This window comes from Mustelus asterias, chromosome 7 (assembly GCF_964213995.1).
Source record: "Mustelus asterias chromosome 7, sMusAst1.hap1.1, whole genome shotgun sequence".
Lineage (NCBI taxonomy): Eukaryota > Metazoa > Chordata > Chondrichthyes > Carcharhiniformes > Triakidae > Mustelus > Mustelus asterias.
The window spans coordinates 114,920,961-114,941,822 of record NC_135807.1 but is presented as its reverse complement, the minus strand read 5'-3'; positions in this window follow the sequence as shown (position 1 = coordinate 114,941,822).

The following is a 20,862-nucleotide window of genomic DNA, read 5'->3' as shown; positions in this document are numbered from 1 at the left end:
GGTTAGCTCAGATATTATTTCATGTTTGTTTTATTTGACTATTTTATAGTAAAAGTCCTTCTGTTTTAAGCTGTAGAATCTTGTGGCTTTATTCTTTCAGTAAATAATTGAGAATTCAGATTTATTCTTTCTTAAATGTTACTGGTCTCTACCAAGATCGTAACATGTTTCTTTTAAAGAATGTTACATTCGGAGTAACATCATGCCAATACTATTTATTTTAGCCATTAGTCACTTTAACTTCATTAAATGACATCCAAGCATTCAATGTTGAAATACCATAGGGTTTTAAAAGGAACTTTGTGGCATCATTGACTCATAAGAGTATTGACTTCTGGTATGATGGTTTGAAATTGAAGTGACTTCAGCTGTGTTATGTTTTCGATAAGAGTAGCGTAGACATCTTTGTGCATGTGGTCAGGGCTTTTCAAACATTTCTAGTGCTGGGTGTAGTTGATAAGTAATTTGGTTCAACTGACAGCACTCTCCAGCTTTGTCTCAGGGGCTGGAGCCTCGGTCCTCTGGAGGCTTACTTGTACACATCATGTAGACTGATGCTTTAGTGGAATCCTGAAGGAGGGCTGCAATCGTGACATGGTTAAAACAAGACCTTGTTTAAGCTGAAATAAATGTCCCACCAAACAAAAGCAAAGTACTCCAGCTGCCAGACATCTGAAATAAAAACAGAGGGCAGGATCTTGATCCCACTCCCTCCGTCTGCGGGAATGGCGGCACGGACTCAAAATGCAGAGAGTTCAGGAAAAAATGATTTTCGCCGGCAAGTTCGCACTTTCCGATTTTGAGCGAACCTCGCCAGCAGAGTGATGTGGAAAATGACAGGCAAGGGCGGGAAACTAATTTGAATGCATCTGCATGTAATTAACATATCATTAGCGAGCACTCACACCAGATATTGAGGCTGCAACGAATATTCAGCATGTCACGTCAGCGCCATTTACAATAGCTCGACATAAGCATGAACCTGGCACCATAACCTCCAAGGGGATGTCAGAGGTGAACACTCAAGTGGGCATTACTGAAGAATGAGGCTGCCTTCAAGGGAATTGCTTCGAAAGCTAAATGCAGACCTCTCAAGAATCCGCTGTGGGGTCTCGTCAAGATGAACGTTGTTGCCACAGCGACTAATTGACGAATCTTGGAGGAGTCCAGCATGTTAGTTTAATATCCAGAGCTAGATCTAGTTGCACAGGTTGAGGACAAAGTAAACCCTTTGGGATACCAAATCCCAAGAATGTAGATTTATCTTTCAATTCAAGCCTCAGCAGTACATAGCTCACACTTTGGAGAATCCTCAGGCAAGGAAGGATGGTGATAGATGGCACCACTCACCGCTGTTGAACATTATGTCTGGCATCATTTCTGAGGTGCCTCGTCAGGACTTTAGCGCTTTGCAAGTTCAGGACTTATGCTCTTTGGCCGGGCTGGGGTGAAGTACGGCGGGTAATGTGTGGCTCAGATGCCATGAGACAATGGAGACTCAATGCATCCTGCTGGGTGGGGATGGGGCTGCAGTGTCAGAGGGGTTAGTGTAACAGAGAGCAGAAATTCACACAGGAAGTCACAGACGTATAGGGCGATGAGGGTCAGAGCTCTGTGACGACTCCTCAGCACTCACGGTGATGTTTTCACTCTTTCAGTGCATAATTCAGGAGAATCATGGAGCCAGTTGTTGAGTCGGCCTTTCTGCTGATTGCAATTGACCAGCAGCAGAGACAATGATGTGCTGCTGTGCGTGGACAGGTCCAGCGGCCTGCAGCTGCTTAGGGAGCAGGACCACACATGGAGGAACAAGGTCGTTCCTTCCAGCAAATAATATTCTGCTGTCAATGATCCTACCTTCAGGTGTCTGAACTTTAGTGTCGGAGAACACTGTGTCTGACCCAGGGGACAGTGGACCACGTCTGCCACAAACTGCACAAGCTGACATCCCATGGAGCCGGAGGACACTGAATGCCTGTGGCCCTTAAAGTTACAGATGCACTTAACCTTTATGCTAGCAGTTCATCCCAGGCAGCACAGGGAACATCTATGACATCTCCCAGTCTGTCATTCACAAATGTGTTCGGGAGGTGAAAGATGCCCTTTATGCCTGGGCTGATATATTTATCAACTTTGGCCAGGACAAGGTGAGCCAGGACGTCAGGCCTTGGGCTTTGCCCCCTAGTAAGCATGCCCCAGGTACAAGGTCTTATATATTGCATCCATATGGCTCTTAAGTCACCATGGCAACATGCAGTGCCATTCAGAAACTGCAAAGGATTGCACTTGCTCCGCATCCAACTCGTCTGTGATCACACAATCCACATCATGCAGATGTGTGCCCGTTTCCCGGGGAGTGCTCATGACAGTTACATCGTGGGTTGCTCACAGATCCTAGCTGTCTTTGAGGGTGAGTGACAACTGGAGGGAAGGCTCCTCAGGAACAAAGGGTACCCACTCAGGTGGCTGATCGGCCATAAACACAAGTAGAGACTTGATACAATGAGGCTTACGCTTCAATGCGTGTGTTGGTGGAGCAGGAGATTGGACTGTTGAAGCTGAGGTTCTGGTGCCTGGACCGGTCAGGGGGTGCCCTACAATATACGCCCCAGTGGATCTCTTGCATTATTGTGGTCTGCTACGCTCTCCACATCCTAGCGCTGCAGAGAGAAGACCAGCTAGACCTGGAGGAAATGGGCGAGTGACAGATCCCCTTGGATGAGGAGGGTGTTGAGGATGGTGGTGAGCCTGATGATGCTGAGGAGGAGGAAGAATGCTGGGCAGTGGAGAAGGCCAGAGTTGGCCATCGAGTAAGTGATGCTCTGATCACCACTCATCTCGGGGACGAGCGGGAACAACAGGTGGTGAGATCTTCCATAATGGATGTAAGGTCAAACCAATGATATAGTGTCACTGTTAGTTAACTGTTTGGTTGCAAGTTTTCAATGGCAGGGGGCTGCAGCCATTGGCCTGACATCACAGGTTAATGATGATGACTTGCAGCGGGGACAATGCAATGGTTCTCTCATCCTCAGCAATATGTCTGACTCCTGCTTAACAGAGAGCTGCATGTGTCCTGCCAATGAACGGGCACATCATGGGGTTCATCAAAGCTGGAATGATAGTCTCAGGCACTGCAGGCCCCTTTAAGCATGTGGCCAGGTTTCCACATTCATTTTACACCCAAGCTGCGCAGGCCATCAGCACCTCGACAGCCCCTTGGCCTCTGCTGCTCAGGTGGAGAGATGTTAAATTAAACTGCCTTAGTCCAAATGGATGGGTGGAGGGTGGTGGGGGAAGGGCAGGGTGGGGGGGTGGTGTGTGGGGGGGGGGGGGGGGGGTGCTGGTTGCTCCTTCTATATTAGGGGTCTCAGGAAGGGTGGCCAGGGGTTCGGGTGGGTTTGAACAAAGAACAAAGAAAATTACAGCACAGGAACAGGCCTTTTGGCCCTCCAAGCCTGCACTGACCATGCTGCCCAACTGAACTAAAACCCCTTACCCTTCCGGGGACCATATCCCTCTATTCTCTTCCTATTCATGTATTTATCAAGATGCCCCTTGCTTTTTCTGTTAGTGCTGCACTGTGCAGTTGAAATCCTCAGACATGGAGCTAATGAGCAGAGCTATGGTGTGGACATCTCCTGCCATGGAGTGCACGTCCTGCACCAAAGTCTCGACTGTGGATGGAGTGTTGCCCTCGGTGCGCTGCAGTGATAACACTGTCTTCCTAGATAGAAGGCAATGGTACTCCTTCAGTCAGTGTTGTAGTCCGAGGAGGGATGCTGTCATGCCTTCCTGATACTCGCGACTCTGCCTTTGCAGTTTTACCAATTCTGGGCTGACCAAGCGCAGGCGCACATCATTGGACAGAGGCCTAGTAAAGTCCTGGCCGCTGGCATCCTTTTGAGTGCTGGTTCCCTGGGACGTTCCTGCCTCCACCTGCCGTGGATCTTCAGCTGCGAGGTGCTCACCAGTGAGTGACCCAGAAACCTGCCTACTTAGTGATCCCACCGAGATGTGAGTGTCTGCGCTGGTGCCAGGTGTGGGTGACAGCTGTGACACCTCTTCAGCGGTAGGGTCCAAAAAGTCTCTCTCAGAGCTGCTCAAGTCCGGTGACTCCAGAGGACATGAGGATGGTCCGGTCTGTTCGGCTGTTTTACCTGCAAGAGGAGGGAGATGGCATTAGTGCATTACAGGGAATAAAGGAGGAAACATTGATTACTCACTTGGGACTTGAGGAATGACAGTATGGCTTGAGGAGTCTCACATTTGTCTGCTGCTCCCGCTTCACTAACAGTGCAGGCACATTCTTCCTGCTCCCCTGCCAGGTGGAGAACTCTCTCCTCGAATGGTATGAGGGTTCTGAGCTCCGGCAATACTCCGCTGGGTGTGCTTGCTCATGCTTGTTGTGGTTTATTTTGTCCAGCAATGACAGAGATGGGGTGCGTGTGGGCGGCAGTGTTGACATTTAAGATAATGATGAGATGTGGTAGGCATCGGTCTTGAGTGGGAGTTGGAGTGTAAGGAGCATGAGAGTGAGTAGGGGGGATCATGGTGATTGGGGGAGGGGGGAGGGGGGTGGAGGGTCTTCTAACAGTTGTTGGCAAAGCCCGAAGTGGCTGGGTGAGAGATGAAGCTGGAGGTGGGAGGGCTGTGCGATGGTGTTCAGAGAAAAGTTAATTTACCCTGGCTGAGTGCAGAAGATCATTCATCTTCTTGCGGCACTGCTGCCCATCCTCTTCTGCAATGAGCTGGCACTAACCAGGGCTGCCACTGCATCCCAGTTGGTGACCTTGTTGGAAGGCCTTCTACTGGAGAGGGAGTAGAATGGATTCTGCTTCTGCTTCTCTCCATCCAGCAGTCCCTCTGAGAAATGAAGTGTGGGTTTCCTGGTTGCTGTCCCCTACAGTTGCTGTGGAACGGGTGCTGGTGAGCCACTTATATGCAGTTCCTCAGTGATTTGGCGCAGTTAGGTTGAGCCAGGGTGGGTGAATCAGACGGAGGCCTCCGTGGGCACTGCGTGATCCTCGTGGCCATAAAAACTTCTGTCAATGAGGCTCAAGATCTGGTCAGAAATTATGCTGGAGCTGTCAACGGGATTCACTCTATTTTTCTCTATGAAACTGACACATTGCCAAATTCTGGTGAAACCAGAATGTGTTAGAAAAGCTTGACAGTTCCTGTAGCATCTGTGGAGAGAGAAAAAGTGATCCCGCATCATTTTTCCAGGGAGAGGAGAGAGCTTTCAATGTTCCGACCAACACTCTGCCGTTAACCAACACGCATAAAACAGGTAAAACAGGGCTCAGAGCCTCGAAAGCTTGTGTGGCTTTTGCTACCAAATAAACCTGTTGGACTTTAACCTGGTGTTGTTAAACTTCTTACAAAAAAAAATACAGCAGATGCTGGAATCTGAAACAAAAACAGAAACAGAAAATACTGGAAAATCTCAGCAGGTCTGACAGCATCTGTGGAGAGAGAATAGAGCCAACGTTTCAAGTCAGGCTGTCCTTATTCGAAACATTGGCTCTATTCCCTCTCCAATAAAGCAGATCATTGAGTCCTCCGTCCGTATTTTTTGGAGTTTGGTTTAGGCAAATTGACTACTGAATATACATGCAAAATATCTATGAATGTATTTTTAAAATAATTCATTAGTTTGAAAGTGATTTAAGCAATCCTGAGGTGATAAAGTACGATAAAAATATATTTTTTAATGTATTATGTCATCCACATCCAGCTGCTGTTTCCAAATAAAAGAAATCCCAACTGTTATCATGTTTGAAAAGATACCAAATTCCTCGCTTCTAATTGTGTCAATTTAACAGTCTTAATACTCAACAACTGTCTGAAATCTCTTGAAAGGATTAGAGAAATTCAGCAAAACATTTTCCAGTAATTCTTCATTGTTTCTCTGAACAATATGGCTTTGACACTTGCTTTACTGGTGAATTAGTTCACTTGGAATGTGTTTCTCACAAAAAGTGAAATAAATGATAGCTCAATAAACCTTGTTTTTGATCTTTCAATAAAAGGTTAACGATACTGTATCCCCCGATGGTGGAAGTATCTTGCAATGTTGCATTCTTCGCAAGTCTATGTGCCCTCTGCTTTATTATAGCCCTGATTCTGGGTCAGCTCCAATGTCACCTGATTTGAACGCTGGTGACAGTTCAGTTATAAATTGGTTCAGGCTATACAGAGAGAGCTTGTTGACCTAAGCAGCTGACAAGTGCTCAAATTGCTAGTGCAGAAGTGGGAAAATGTAGAAAACCAGGATGGAAAGCATCAAAGTAGGTGCTACAAATGCACTCTGCATTTCAATGAAACCATGTACACTCAGAATCATCGAATCCTTACAGTGCAGAAGAGGCCATTCGGCCCATCGGGTCATCACTGGCTCTGTGACAGAATATCTTACCTGGCCCTCTCCCTCTCCCTATCCCCATAACCCCACACATCTCCCATGGCTAACCTATCTATTCAACACATCTTGGGACACTAAGGGGCAATTTAGCATGACAATCCACCTAACTTGCACATCTTTGGGCTGCGGGAGGAAACCGGAGCACCTAGAGGAAACCCATGCAGACATGGGGAGAATGTGCAAACTCCACACAATCAGTCACCCAAGGCCAGAATTGAACCCAGGTCCCTGGAGCTGTGAGGCAGCAGTGCTAACCACTGCGCCACCGTGCCACCCAATTGTGGGTAATATAAATCTTGATGCTACAATGGCAATACAAACAAATACATATCTACTATTTCTCTGATGTATACACAGGCAAATGGACCGTTGCCACTCTGCTGACTAAAGACATGGATTGGAAGCCTCGGTCCCACTGGTGGTTCTGGAAGTTAGCCGCATTCCTACATGGGGCAGAAGTGAGCAGCTGAATGTGATCATGCAGCGGGCAGTCAACTAATGACCAGAAGTCATGGAGCCCATCAAACCACACGATGGAGCTGGAAGCCAGGGCAAAATTCCCGACAGTAATTAGCTGCCCAGAGGCACTGGTGGCATTTTTAAACAGCAGCCAGTCCTACCTACAGAGTTTAAATTCTCTCTCAAACGTTCACTGCCAGCAGAGTTGAGAAGGACGGGAGAATCTCATTGTGGCACCCTTTGACTTTGAGAACTGCACCTCTGAATGTGACTCCGGAGTCAAAGCAAGCTTCCTGCAGCCTCAGAATTACAGTGTAAAACAGCGTTCAATCATTAAGGAGATGTTACAGAGCACACAAGAGAATCCTATGATTCAACAATGCCTCCCTCCTTCATGTTATCCTCCCGGCAGTCCAGGAGTGGAAGGTGATCTTGTTTCCGCTGACAGAAGAAACAGGTTTTCCAACCTGGGCAGCATGGTGGCACAGTGGTGAGCACTGCTGCCTCACAGTTCCAGAGTTCAATTCCGGCCTCGGGTGACTGCCTGTGTCGAGTTTGCACGTTCTCCCTGTGTCTGCTTGGGTTTCCTCCGGGTGCTCCGGTTTCCTCCCACAGTCCAAAGATGGGAAGCTTAAGTGGATTTGCCATGCTAAATTGCTTCTCAGCATCCAAAGATGTGTGAGTTATGGGGATTAGCAGGTAAATGAATGTGGTGAAGGGGATAGGTAAGATGCTCTGTCGATGCAGATTCTATGGACCGAATGGCCGACTTCTGCACTGTAGGGATTCCATGATTGACATTATTACATGCAGATAAATGGTCCAATTTAAAAAAAAATCAGTTTCCCCGTGACAATTATGGTTGCAATAATCTTGAATAATGCAGTAATTTGTAGTTGCTCACTGTAATCTTATTTACACCACCCAGCAACCACATTACTGCTAATAAGGAAATGCCTGGTTCTACATCAGAAGTGAAAAAAACACTTGATGCAACATGTAATCATTTCCTTGTACTTAATCCTTTGATTAGAATGTGAGAAATCCACGCAGATCAACAGCAGAGAATTAAAAGGAAAATCTGAAACAATTTTAAGGGGTTTAGAAGATTACATATAAACCCTGATTATAGGAAAGATATGCTTGCAAAATACTTTGAAAGATTATGGGCCATCTGTGTGTCAATTGTAATGAAAAAGCTAAAATGGGCTAGAAAATTATTTCTCTTCCCTTTATACCATTACTCTAAGGTTTACTATTACAGTAAATGCAGTTATAGAAAGTAAAGGGTGATGATGACATCCATTTTGTGTGCCATAATGCCTTTCTTTCAAAAGAGTGTCTTGTTAACGACTGATAAGGTCTTAATAAGGTCAATTAAACTTACATAATTGAGAAGTGGTTGGATGTACAAAAGGAATACTGAACTATTAGATCACATTGATGCTTTGAGTTAGTTACACCAAAAAAACACACAATTTTATTAACTGATTCCTATTTATATCGATAGTTTTAATGGAATATTAATAATTATAATATAGGAACATAGGGACATTGGAAATGGGAGCAGAGGTAGCAAATTCAGCCCTTCGGGCCTACTCTGCCATTCAATCAGATCATGGCTGCACTCTCCCTGGTCTCAAATCCTCCTCCCCACCTGTTCCCCTTCTTTCCCATTTTTATTAGAAAATTGTCTATCTCCCGCTCGAAACCATTCAACGATTCAGACTCCACCGCACTATGGGGCAGTGAGTTCCACAAATTCACCACCATCTGCGAGAAGTAGTTCCTCCTCATCTCAGCCTTGCAACCTATACCTGTGATCTCTTGTTCTAGATTGCCCCATTTGGTCTACATTTACTTGGTCAATCCCTTTTAAAATGTTATATACTTTGATCAGATCCCCTCTCATCCTTCTAAATTCCAGCGAGTACAAGCCCAAATTGTTTCATCTCTCCTCATACGTCAATCCCTTCATCTCCAGAATCAATCTGGTGGAGATCCTCTGAACTGCCTCCAATGCCATCACATCCTTCCTCAAATAAAGAGACCAAAACCGGACACAATACACCAGATGTCTGTCTCACCAACACCCTATACAATTGCAACAGCACTTCTCTACTTTGTACTCCAGTCACTTTGCAATAAATACCAATGTCACTTTTGTCTTTTTTTTTACGTGCTGCACCTGCATATCGAATATGGACCCAATTACTTAAAAAAAAGGTGTGTGAAATCTGCTACATGGAACACATAACATTCACCTGCTTGCAGGCGCATCATTACTAACTGTTCTGATAATCATAAATTATCTAGACATAATGGAGACTGAAAGGATGGTTCACAGTCTGACATCCAAACTGGTTCATGGTGTTCAAAGGGAATGCAGGCCCAGAAATCATGGAATCTTTGACGAAAAGTATAATGTGCAATTTCAATAAGAAGTGTGTGGAATTTTCATATTAAAAGGTGGTGCCCACACAGGATAATCACAAGATAATTATAGATGACAAAGGCCATTCAGCCCATCTTAACTCACTCATTCAGAGATGATGCACGAATGATGAACTAATGTAAAATCCAATTGTTTCTTAAATGATTCCATGGTTTTGTTTTTACTTTTTGATCTGAAAGTTTATTCCACAAGTTCAGCCCAAAACTTCTTTGCAGTGACATTCACCATTGGATTGCCACTCTGGGTTCCTTTTAATTTGCCCAGATCGGGAGCTGCACATTTCTCACCCAATCTTCCATCCTGGGCCCAGTGAGAAATGTGAAGTGCAGCAGTAATGGGGTGGGCGGTGGGGGGGGGGGGGGGGCAGGGAGAGTGAAGCCACATCCCTTTCTTATGGCACTAGCTGTCTTAAAGTGGCAGGTTTTAAGGTCACATCAACTCTGGCATGAGAGACAGTAAGTGTGTAAGGTAAGTGGGTAAGGTGAATGGGTAATGTGAGCGGTAAGGTAAGTGGGTAACATGACTGGGTAAGGTGAGTGGGTAAGATAAGTGTGTAAAGTAAGTGTGTAAGATGTGTCGTGGGGTGTTCAGGGTGGGGGTCGCAGGTCGTCAGGAGTAGGGAAGTTCTATGGTTGAGGGTAGTGGGAGAGACTGGGTGTTCGGGGTAGGGGTAGGACAGTCAGGGGTTTTGGGGGTAGTCAGGATATCGGACGGCTAGGTGGGGCATAGTCAGGGTGGTAGAGGGGTAGTCGGACTTGTGGGGTTTAGTCAGAGGGTCAGGGCGTTAGTCAGAATTGGGGGTTAGTCAAGGGGTAATCCAGGGGTCAGGTGAGTTGTCAGTGCTGCAGTTGAGGATAGTGGGAAGTTGGGATGAAGAGAGGTGAGAAATTTAGTACAATAGTTACCAAGTCAACAGTTAGAAGTGGTTTTAATCCTTTTACTTTTTCCTGGGTAACTTTCTTGCTCAGAGAGTCTGAACCAGCTACAGGTAATTTGCCTATTGGAAGTTTAAATTTTCTGGGAACTTTCCATGCAATCCCTGCATGGAGATTTCAGGGAATCCCTCAGAAGATCTTCTGAGGTACCTCTGCAGTCCCACTGCCTAAGGGAAAAGAAGATCTGGGCCAATGTTTTTTCTTCTTTTGAAGAAGCATTTTCAAAGGTTTGTCCTAAAAGTGCACCAATTATTTCACCCATATTTCCAGTTCTGCTGTCAGAGATTAATTTATAGTAATGCTCTTTGTTAAACTTTTTCTATACCTGTGACTGTACCTGTTAACTTTGGCATGCAGTATTACCTACTCTTTAAGATCACCTCCTTCCTAGTGTCTACAATTATTTCTCATAACTCAGATCCCTGACACTGGGGAAAGGGCCTATTCTCAGCAATATATCCTGTTCTTCAATGTCTAAGTCTCTCTTGGAAATCAGAATTAGATGTACTGTCCATGGAGGTCTCTGATAATAACTCTGTAAAGTTTGATCATTACCTTCTCTAAGTTACTACCTGCAATTAGCTATTCGTTCAACATACCATAAACTTTGTTGATTGCTACTTTTGTTACGACCAATCTCCAGTTGAGTGCATGTTAGGAGAGGACTGAGTCGAACTAAAAAGTGCAATGACCTGAGGAGCGTTCTGTCGGAAAATACTGCACAAGTCAAAGTGTGGGATGTTGGCACCTAAAAAGTGTTATGCCTGTCACAATCTCCTGGGGTTCTAGAGCCTTTTGGCACTCAGTCTCTGGGTTGGAGGGGCCACACACCTGCTGCTCACTTCCTTGGCCTCTTTCACCCAGTCCTGCTGAGTTTGAGAGGCTGACCTCTTCCTCCATCCTTTGGGAAATCACCCTACTTCAGCCCCCCAGATCCCACAGCAGAATCTCTGGCTAAGAGTGAGAGTCATGATGTGGAGTCATAATGTTAACAGAGTCATAATGGCATTTGCTACCAAATAAACCTGTTGGACTTTAACCTGGTGTTGTTAAAACTCTTACTAAGAGTGAGAGACCAGGGATACAGTGTTCCCAGGTTCTCCCTCAGCAATCCACGCCCAGGTAAGCCATTTTGAGCCATGCTTTGGGGGTGGGGCGGTGGGGGGCGGGGGGGGTATTGCAGTTAAGACTCTTTCCCTTGGCAGATTCAGTCGGTCATCTCACCCACCCTTTCAAATTGGTCAGGAATCCCAGAATTAGGATGCTAATGCTGTGGCGTAGTTAATGCTACATGTCAAAGTCACTTGTAGCTGTCAGTAGCTCCCCAACTAGATACATTTCTGTTAATAAAATCCATCAATATAGAAGCAGATTCATACTCACATCCTTTGAAAATATGGTTGATATTATTGATGTATTCTGGCTGATTTTAAGATGGCGATCATGTTCTGTTTTACATTGTCAGAATTTTACACGCTGTTTTAACATTATATAAAGCTTTTCCCCAGATCAAAGCATACTTAAATATATAATGCTATTATTTTCTTACTTTGTACATTAATGTAGAATCAAGATTCATATTCACATCCTTTGAAAATATGGCTGATATTATTGATGTATTCTGACTGATTTTAAGAAGGCGATCATGTTCTGTTTTACATTATCAGAATTGTACACGCTGTTTTAATATCGTACAAGGCTTTTCCCCCAGGTGAAAGCATGCTTAAATATACAATGCAACCATTTTCCTATTTTGTACATCATTAGTGAATCAATGTTTAGTAAAATTACAGAAAGATTGGTTTACAAAATCTGCAGAACATTGTGTCCTTTTTCAGAAATGAGTACTTTCAAGGATAACGACCCTACATGTAGGCTTTGGATGAGCTGCTGAATAGGGGTTATGCATTAATTCTATTGTTGTCACAGAGTCTTGCCCATGCTGTATAATGAAAATACAACATCCACTGTATAAATCTTTTTCAGATGCAATGTTCGATATGGGCTCCTGATGGACAAAGTTCCTTGCAGATATTGTGAAGTCAAACATTTATTTCTTATGAGTCAAATCATATTCCATGGAGCGCAATAAAATTAAAATTTACAGTCCTACCTCATATTGAGAAATTAATTTCTCATCATCCTTCAAGATTTAATCATCATGCAATCTATTTCCTAAGACCATGGAGTTGAATTTCACATTGCCAATAGAGTGTAAAACTGGCATTGTAGATTGGCTACCAGTTACAACAAACTGCCCAGCTTTCAATTCCATTAACTGCAATGCTTCACACAAAGGCTGGATGCAGGATGGTTATTCGGTTTGACCACGTGTGCTTCCACTACCTCAAGACTACTCTCCTTGTCGAGTTTTTTGGCATATATGAGGGGGAAAGTAACTCACATCTCATGAAGGTTCAGAAATGTCAAGACCATGACACCCTTTAAAGAGGTGGCCCCCAAAATTTTAGAGTCAAGTGCACATAGGGAGTGAAGAGGATATGTTTGATAGCTTTGCTGGAACCCAAAGCTAGGACCATACAGCTCTTGTTATTTTTCTACTTAGTCACATTTTAATTCACTCACTGTCACATAGGCAGTCACTCTAGTGTAACATCATAGGTGAAAAATTGTAGCACATAAGTACTATATTAAGGAGTGTTGTGCTGACAATGTTTTAATATATGTCCTTCCTGTTTGTATGGGTATCTTCCAGGATTGAGGTTGAAGTGTCAGTGGTCTATAACAAGCATATCTCAGCTCCCTGGTTCCCTCACTTCATCTTTCGAAAGTATGCAAACAGGTACCACCATCCTGAGGAATTAAGGCATTGAACTTTAGCAGCAAGTGCAAGCAAATCATAGAAAAATAATTAAGGAAGAATAAGTGATGGAGACCAGCCCCTGCCCTTCTTTGCTGATGAGCCAAAGGATTTTGTCTCCAGGAGCCTGCTTATAAAAAGAGGTTTCTATCTGAGCTTGATCACTTTGGCATGGACTGGTAATGATAGCAATACTTGGACCTGCAGCAATGCAGGAAGCAGTTACAGTGTGCCAGGGACAGCAAGCCAACTCCATGGGAAAATAAAAGCAAAGATAAGTGTCTCTTATGTTATTTGACTCAAGCATATATCGGGCTCTATTGTCTAACTTCAATATGTTTGAAGATTGAATGGAAAAATCCATGACACAGAGTTTCATTAACCTCACTGATACCCTTAGATCTCTCAGGTGCATGGACAATCTCCACGGCAAGTAGGGACAGATTAGTCAGTGTCCCTTAAAAAAAAACGAATGCACCACATCTTAGGAGCAGTCAGATTATGATTCAGATGAAAGTGTATATTCTCAACATAACCAGACTGTCTGGTCATTTATCTCACCCCTATCTATGGGACCTTGCCTTATGGATATTGGCTGTTGCATTTCTCCATATTGTAGTTATCCACAATAACTACACTTCAAAAGTATTTGATTGTCTATAAAGCTCTTTGGGACATCCTGAGGTTGTGAAAGTGCTATATGTTTTGTTATGGCTGGGTGAGGTTGAGTAAATGGCCTCTCCTTTATTCAGTCCCTCACTTGGTCACAACAAAGTTCTTCTAGAATGTATTTTCTGGGTTGATGCCTTTTCCAATCCAAATGCATTTATCTGTTGACAAGGAACCAATCAACCCAGGTTTTCTTGAGTCAAACAAAGAGTAAGTTTACTAGTATTCAAATCTGAGGACAAATAATAAAAGACGTGAAGACACACACCATACAGATCTCAAAAGTAAAAAAAGTTAAAATCCAGTTAAATTTAAAAGGATCTATGATTAAGTCCTTTGCTTATTCTTGTGACAGAGGTGGTTGGATGTCAGAGCCATTTGAAGTTAGCAGGTTTCCTTTAAAATCCTGGAGTTGAATTGAAGTTCAGGTAACTGCACCTTGCTGGAGTCAATCTTAGTTTCGGAGAGAGAGAGAGAAAGAGAGAAAGAGAGAGAGATTCCTTCCTGCTCTCTTCAGCAGTTTTTCCAGATGACAATGATGACTTCTCTCTGTTTCTGATTTGGTAAAACCAATTCTTAAAACTCCTGTCTGTATAGTCCCAAAACTGAATTTGATTAACGTAGTCATTGTAGCGGAACAAGTAATCAAAATCTTGATCTTTCATCTCAGAAACTATTGATATATTTCAATATAGTGGAAACCAGCAAGAAATGGGTCATTTCATCCTTCAGGGAGGTTTTGAGTGCCTGTTGGGTGTATCTGGCTAGTTAGCAGTTCTCATTGTCTTTACTCTTTTTATTCATTCATGGGACATGGGCATCACTGGCTGGTCAGCATTTATTGCCCATCCCTAGTTTCCCAATGGCAGTTGAGAGTCAACCGCATTGTTGTGGCTCTCGAGTTACATGTAAGCCAGACCAGATAAGGACGGAGGATTTCCCCCTCTAAAGGACATTAGTGAACCCGATGGGTTTTTCTGACAATTGGCAATGATTTCATGGTCATCAGTAGATTCTTAATTCCATATATTTTTTATGGAATTCAAATTCCACCATCTGTTGTGGTGGGATTCAAACCCGGTTCCCCAGAACATTAACAAAGTTTCTGGATTAATAGTCTCGTGTTAATACCACAAAGCCATCATCTCCCTTGTTGATCAAAATTTAGTACTTTGCATTTTTAATGCCTTCCATTCAATAATTAATTTTTGAAGTGGGCCATACACCCCATGTGTGAAATTCCATGCAACATGTCAGGAAATATCTGCACTGCAATCCATGCAGGAACTTTCCAGGAAAATAGCTTTCAATGCCAAACATCAGTTGACTGGTGTTAGCCATCTTTAGTCAGTGTCTTTCCTTGTTTATTTGTTTTAGAAAAAGTTCCTCTTTCAACAGTTCAATATGTTTTTGGTTAGCTGGTGAAGTTATAGGTAGATCTCACTCAGTCACAATTTCTCCTCGTCGTGGCAAAATGCAAGTCTTTCTGTAAATGTGTCAGGGCCTGCCATCCGCAGCATAGCCAGTGGCAGTGCCAATTGCCTGCATCTCCCATATACTCTGTGCAAAGGCAACAAAGCTACCAAATAGTGCATTCTAGCTCGTGCAATGCATGTCTGAAAATTGCTGTGATGCATCTCACTGTTAGTAGCGTCTTATTGTCAATTATAATGGGAAACTAATCTCAATTCCAGTGGCATGTATGTTAATTTTAATGGTTATTGTATGTTTTTTGGGAATCTTCTCCAACAGATGAAACAAAAGAAATGACAACAGCATTAAGTGACATTCTGTGGTGCCATTTGCAGTTTTCAAAATATCCATTTTCTCTTACCAAATATCCATCAAATTCTAATGATATAAAATTGGAAAATAAATATAACATTTTTTGAAATGTAATTTTTCAACTGGCCTATTGTGATTATGTACTTGTATATATTTTCCTGCAGATATACTAACACATTTTTAGTTGGTTCACGTTGAATTGCTTTGTCTGAGTTGCTTCATCTGCAGGGTGTTCTAGCCCGATGATCATAGCTACTTTGAGATCGTGTCCCAGTGCCCAAAGAGAACTGAAGGAAAGGAGCTGTCAGGCCATGATTGTGAAAGCTTCAATTCATTTCATTCTTCAATGCTTCCCTATATTTTAACCTTCAGTCTTTAGTGGCAAACTTCTATTTTCTTTCATTACCTTCTTGCACTTCAGCACTGTGATCATTCAGTTACTGTGTTCCCTGTACAGCCACTTGTCAAGTTAGAGGGCTTTCATTTATTTTATGAAAAGAAACTGTGTCAGGAATTGGCAAGGGATCAACAAAGGGCACAAAAAGCAAATGAAAAAAACGCAGCCTTTGATCCATCCATATATTTAAGACATTAATGTCGCCTGTTACAATGATTGGTCCTTTCGTTACAAACCTTTGAGCTGCTGAACCCTTCCAGTTTCATCAAAGTTACTACACTGGTTCCAAAACATTAACAAAAAGATGTAACATGGAGATGAGGAGGAACTCTACCTCATCTCCATTTTAAATAGGAAATCCTTTATGTTGATACTGTGCCTCCCTAGTTCCAGATTCATTCAGGAGAGGAAACAGCCTCTCAACATCTACCCTGTCAAGGTGTCTCACAATCTCATATGTTTCAACAATATTGCTTTTCATTCTTCTAAACTCCAATGAGTATAGGCCCAGCCTGCTCAGCTTTTCCTCATAAGACACCCTCTTCATTCCAGGAATCAGCTGAGTGAACCCTCTCTGATCTATCTTCAATGCAAATATGGCACTCCTTAAGTAAGATGACCAAAATTACTCTGCAGTACTCTGCATATGGTTTTATCAATGTCCGGTACAGTTTAGCAAGACTTTCCTAGTTTTATATGCTATTCCACTTGCCTCTTGAATTACCTGATGTACTTACATGCTGACTTTGCGTGATTCATGCACAAGGGCACCCAGACCCCTCTGTACCACAGCATTCTGCAGTCTCTCTGGATTTAAGTAATATTCTGCTTCTCTGTTCATCCTGCCAAAGTGGAAAACTTCACATTTTACATCATTACATTCCACCTGCCAAATCTTTGCCCACTCATTTAACCTATCTGAAGTGGGGAAAAATATACAGATGAGTATACTTTAAAAATGACTGCCTGGCACATAAAGAGTTAACTGGGAGAGAGACCATAAACAGGCTCTTAGCCCAGACAACTACTTGTAAATTATAACATGCAGGAATTAGATACTGCAGGAAGCCAGTGAAAATAGGGACAGCCCCGGGACAAAAGGGTCTGTTAAAGAGATTAGCCACAAATGGGAATGGGAATACACAAATGCAGGAAAACCAATTACTGTATGAATAGACCGAAACCAAACCATTGATAGTCACTGACGTAGGAAATGTATCCATTCATAGAACAATGCGATGTTAATATCTTATGTCTGTATTTGTCTATAACGATGTGTTAACAATCGATCACCTACTTGATCACAATGATGTGATAATGGCTAGATGTCCGGTCCATCTATTGTGTAAAGGGTATAAAAATGGACTGCTCCTATTGTCTCATTGAGAGAAGGCAGCTGTCTAGAAGCACTGCGGAGTGCCAGTGCCTTTTCTCTATGAAGCTTCATTAAAATAAAACTGTACTCTTGAAACCTTCAAGCTTGACTCAGTGGTACATTTCCCACAACAATTGGCGTAGTCGGCAGGATTCTATTACTGGTGAGATCGATTGGCCGCGATCACTGAATCTGTGAGAGTCAAGGATACAGTTTGCAAGGGGTTAAACTTAAGGGGTCAAACTTAAGGGGTATTTGTAGTAATAAGTATTGTTGTACATTTATTTTTCTGTGATTTATTTATTTTTCTGTGATTCTAGACTTGATTTATTTATTTTTCTGTGATTTTTTGTGTTTAAAATCGGAGGTTTTTCTGAAACCGGAAGTAGGCCCAGGAGAGGTCTGGGAAGGTTTTTTGTAGGGTTTAAAAGCAGGCCGCACTTTTGAGCGGGCAGCGTTGTAGCGGGCAGCGTCGGGAGCGGGCAGTGGAGTGAGCAGGGAGCAGAGTGAGAGCTATAAGGGCTTTGGCTCACAAGACTTCGGCGAAAAACAGGCGGAGGCAAGGAAGGTTGTTGTTATTTTTCCAAAACTATAAAGAAAATGGCAGGTATGAGTGAGAGGCCAGTTTGCTGCATTCAGTGTGGCATGTGGGAGTTCCTGGAGACAACTTGCGTCCCGGAGGTCCATGTCTGTGCCAGATGCATGGAACTGCAACTCCCGAGGGACCGTGTAAGGGAGCTGGAGCTGCGGCTCGATGACCTCAGTTTAGTCAGGGAAAATGAGAAAATAATAGACAGAAGTTATAAGCAGGTAGTCACACCGGGGCCTCAGAAAGAAGACAAGTGGGTCACAGTTAGGAAGGGTAAAAGTCATAAGGGTGTTGTACCAGAAAGTACCCCAGTGGCAGTCTCCCATAATAGTAAGGGCTGGGCAACAGATGGGAGAGGGGAAGGGAGTGAGCAGTCAGTGGAGGGATCCCCTGTGGTTGCCCTCCAAAATAGGTATATTGTTTTGGATTCTGTGGAGGGGGATGACCCTCCAGGGGTAAGCCACGAGGACCAGTTCACCTGCACAGAGACAGGCTCAGAGGCCCAGAAGGGGATTAGGAGAGAAATAGTGGTGGGGGATGCGATGGTTAGAGGCACGGACAGGCGGTTCTGCGGGCACGAATGAGACTCCAGGATAGTAGTCTGCCTCCCTGGTGCCGGGGTACTGGATGTCTCCAAGAGGGTAGGAAGCATATTAAAAAGGGAAGGTAATCAAACAGATGTAATTGTACACATTGGTGAAAATGACGTAGGTAGAAAGAGCAGGGGGGTCATACGAGAGCAATTCAGGGAGATGGGTGCTAAGCTAAAAAATAAGGCCTCTAGGGTAGCAATCTCTGGACTGCTCCCAGTGCCTAGTGCTAGTGAGGCCAGGAACAGGGAGATTCTACAATTGAACACGTGGCTAAAAGACTGGTGCAACAGGGAGGGTTTCAAACTCATAGATCATTGGGAAGTCTTCATGAGAGGATGGCACCTGTATGGAAAGGATGGGTTACACCTTAACTGGAAGGGCACAAATATCCTGGCTGGGAGTTTTGCTAGAGTGTTTCGGCAGGGTTTAAACTAGTGTGGCAGGGGGGTGGGGATCAAAACAGTAGGTCAGTAAGTACTGAGGCTGGGGTCGAGCTGGGGGCTAGGGCAAGGCTAGCTGAGAAGAAGAGCAGTCTGGAGCAGGATGACCTGAGTGGGCCTTGAGGTCTGGAGTGCATCTGCTTCAATGCGAGGAGTGTAACGGGTAAGACAGACGAGCTTAGGGCCTTAATGCTTACGCGGAATTTGGATGTGGTTGCGGTGACAGAGACATGGTTAAAAGAAGGACAGGACTGGCAGCTGAATATCCGGGGTATAAGTGTTTTAGGCGAGACAGAGGAGGGGTTAAAAAAGATGGGGGAGTAGTTGTATTAGTTAAGGAGCATATTACAGTGGTGCAGAGGGTGGACAATTTAGAGGGATCATGTAATGAGTCGCTGTGGGTGGAGCTCAGAAACAGGAAAGGTGCAATCACGATGCTGGGGGTGTACTACAGGCCACCCAACAGCCCACGGGAAGTGGAGGAACAGATATGTCAGGAGATTCTGGATATGTGCAGTAAAAATAGGGTTGTTGTAGTGGGAGACTTCAATTTCCCTGGTATAGACTGGAAAGTGATTAGGGCTGGGGGTCTGGACAGGGAGGAATTTGTAAAATGCATACTGGAAGGTTCTTTGGAACAGTATGTAGATAGCCCAACTAGAGAGGGGGCTATACTGGATCTAGTTCTGGGAAATGAGCCCGGTCAGGTCGTCAAAGTTTCGGTAGGGGAACGTGTACCAAATAGTGACCACAATTCTGCTAACTTTAGGATAGTAATGGACAAGGACGAGTGTTGTCCTAAGGGTAGGGTGCTAAATTGGGGGAAGGCTAACTATAGCTGGATTAGGCAGGAATTGGTGGCCGTTGATTGGGAGAAGCCGTTCGGGGGTACGTCTACGTCTGGCATGTGGGAGTCTTTTAAGGAACAGTTGATAAGGCTGCAGGACAGGCATGTGCCTGTAAAAAGGAAGGAGAGGAAAGGTAAGATTCGAGAGCCGTGGATAACCAGGGAAATTGAGGATCTGATCAAAAAGAAAAGAGAGGCGTACATTAGGTCCAGGCAACTGAAAACAGATGGAGCTCTGGAGGAATACAGAGAGAGTAGGAAAGAACTCAAACGGGGAGTTAGAAGGGCAAAAAGAGGTCATGAAATGTTCTTGGCAGACAGGATTAAGGAGAACCCGAAGGCATTTTATTCATATGTTAGGAACAAAAGAGTTGTCAGGGAAAAAGTCGGACCTCTCAGGGACAAAGGAGGGAAATTATGCTTAGAACCCAAGGGAATAAGGGAGATCCTAAATGAATACTTTGCATCGGTATTCAAATAGGAGAGGGTCTTGTTGACTGGGAGTGTCTCAGAGGGAGGTGTTGACCCATTAGAGAGAATCTCCATTACAAGGGAGGAAGTGTTAGGTTTTTTAGGTAACATTAAAACTGACAAATCCCCAGGGCCTGATGGCATCTATCCTAGACTTCTCAGGGAGACAAGAGATGCAATTGCTGGGTCTCTGTCGGAAATCTTTGTCTCTTCGTTGGACACAGGTGAGGTCCCTGAAGATTGGAGGATAGCGAATGTGGTACCGTTATTTAAGAAGGGTAGCAGGGATAACCCCGGGTAATTATAGGCCAGTGAGCTTGACATCCGTGGTAGGGAAGTTGTTGGAGAGGATTCTTAGAGACAGGATGTATGCGCATTTAGAACGGAACAATCTCATTAGTGACAGACAGCATGGTTTTGTAAGAGGGAGGTCGTGCCTTACAAATTTGGTGGAGTTTTTTGAGGAAGTGACAAAAACGGTTGATGAAGGAAGGGCCGTGGATGTCGTCTATATAGATTTCAGTAAGGCATTTGACAAAGTCCCTCATGGCAGGTTGGTTAAGAAGGTTAAGGCTCATGGGATACAAGGAGAGGTGGCT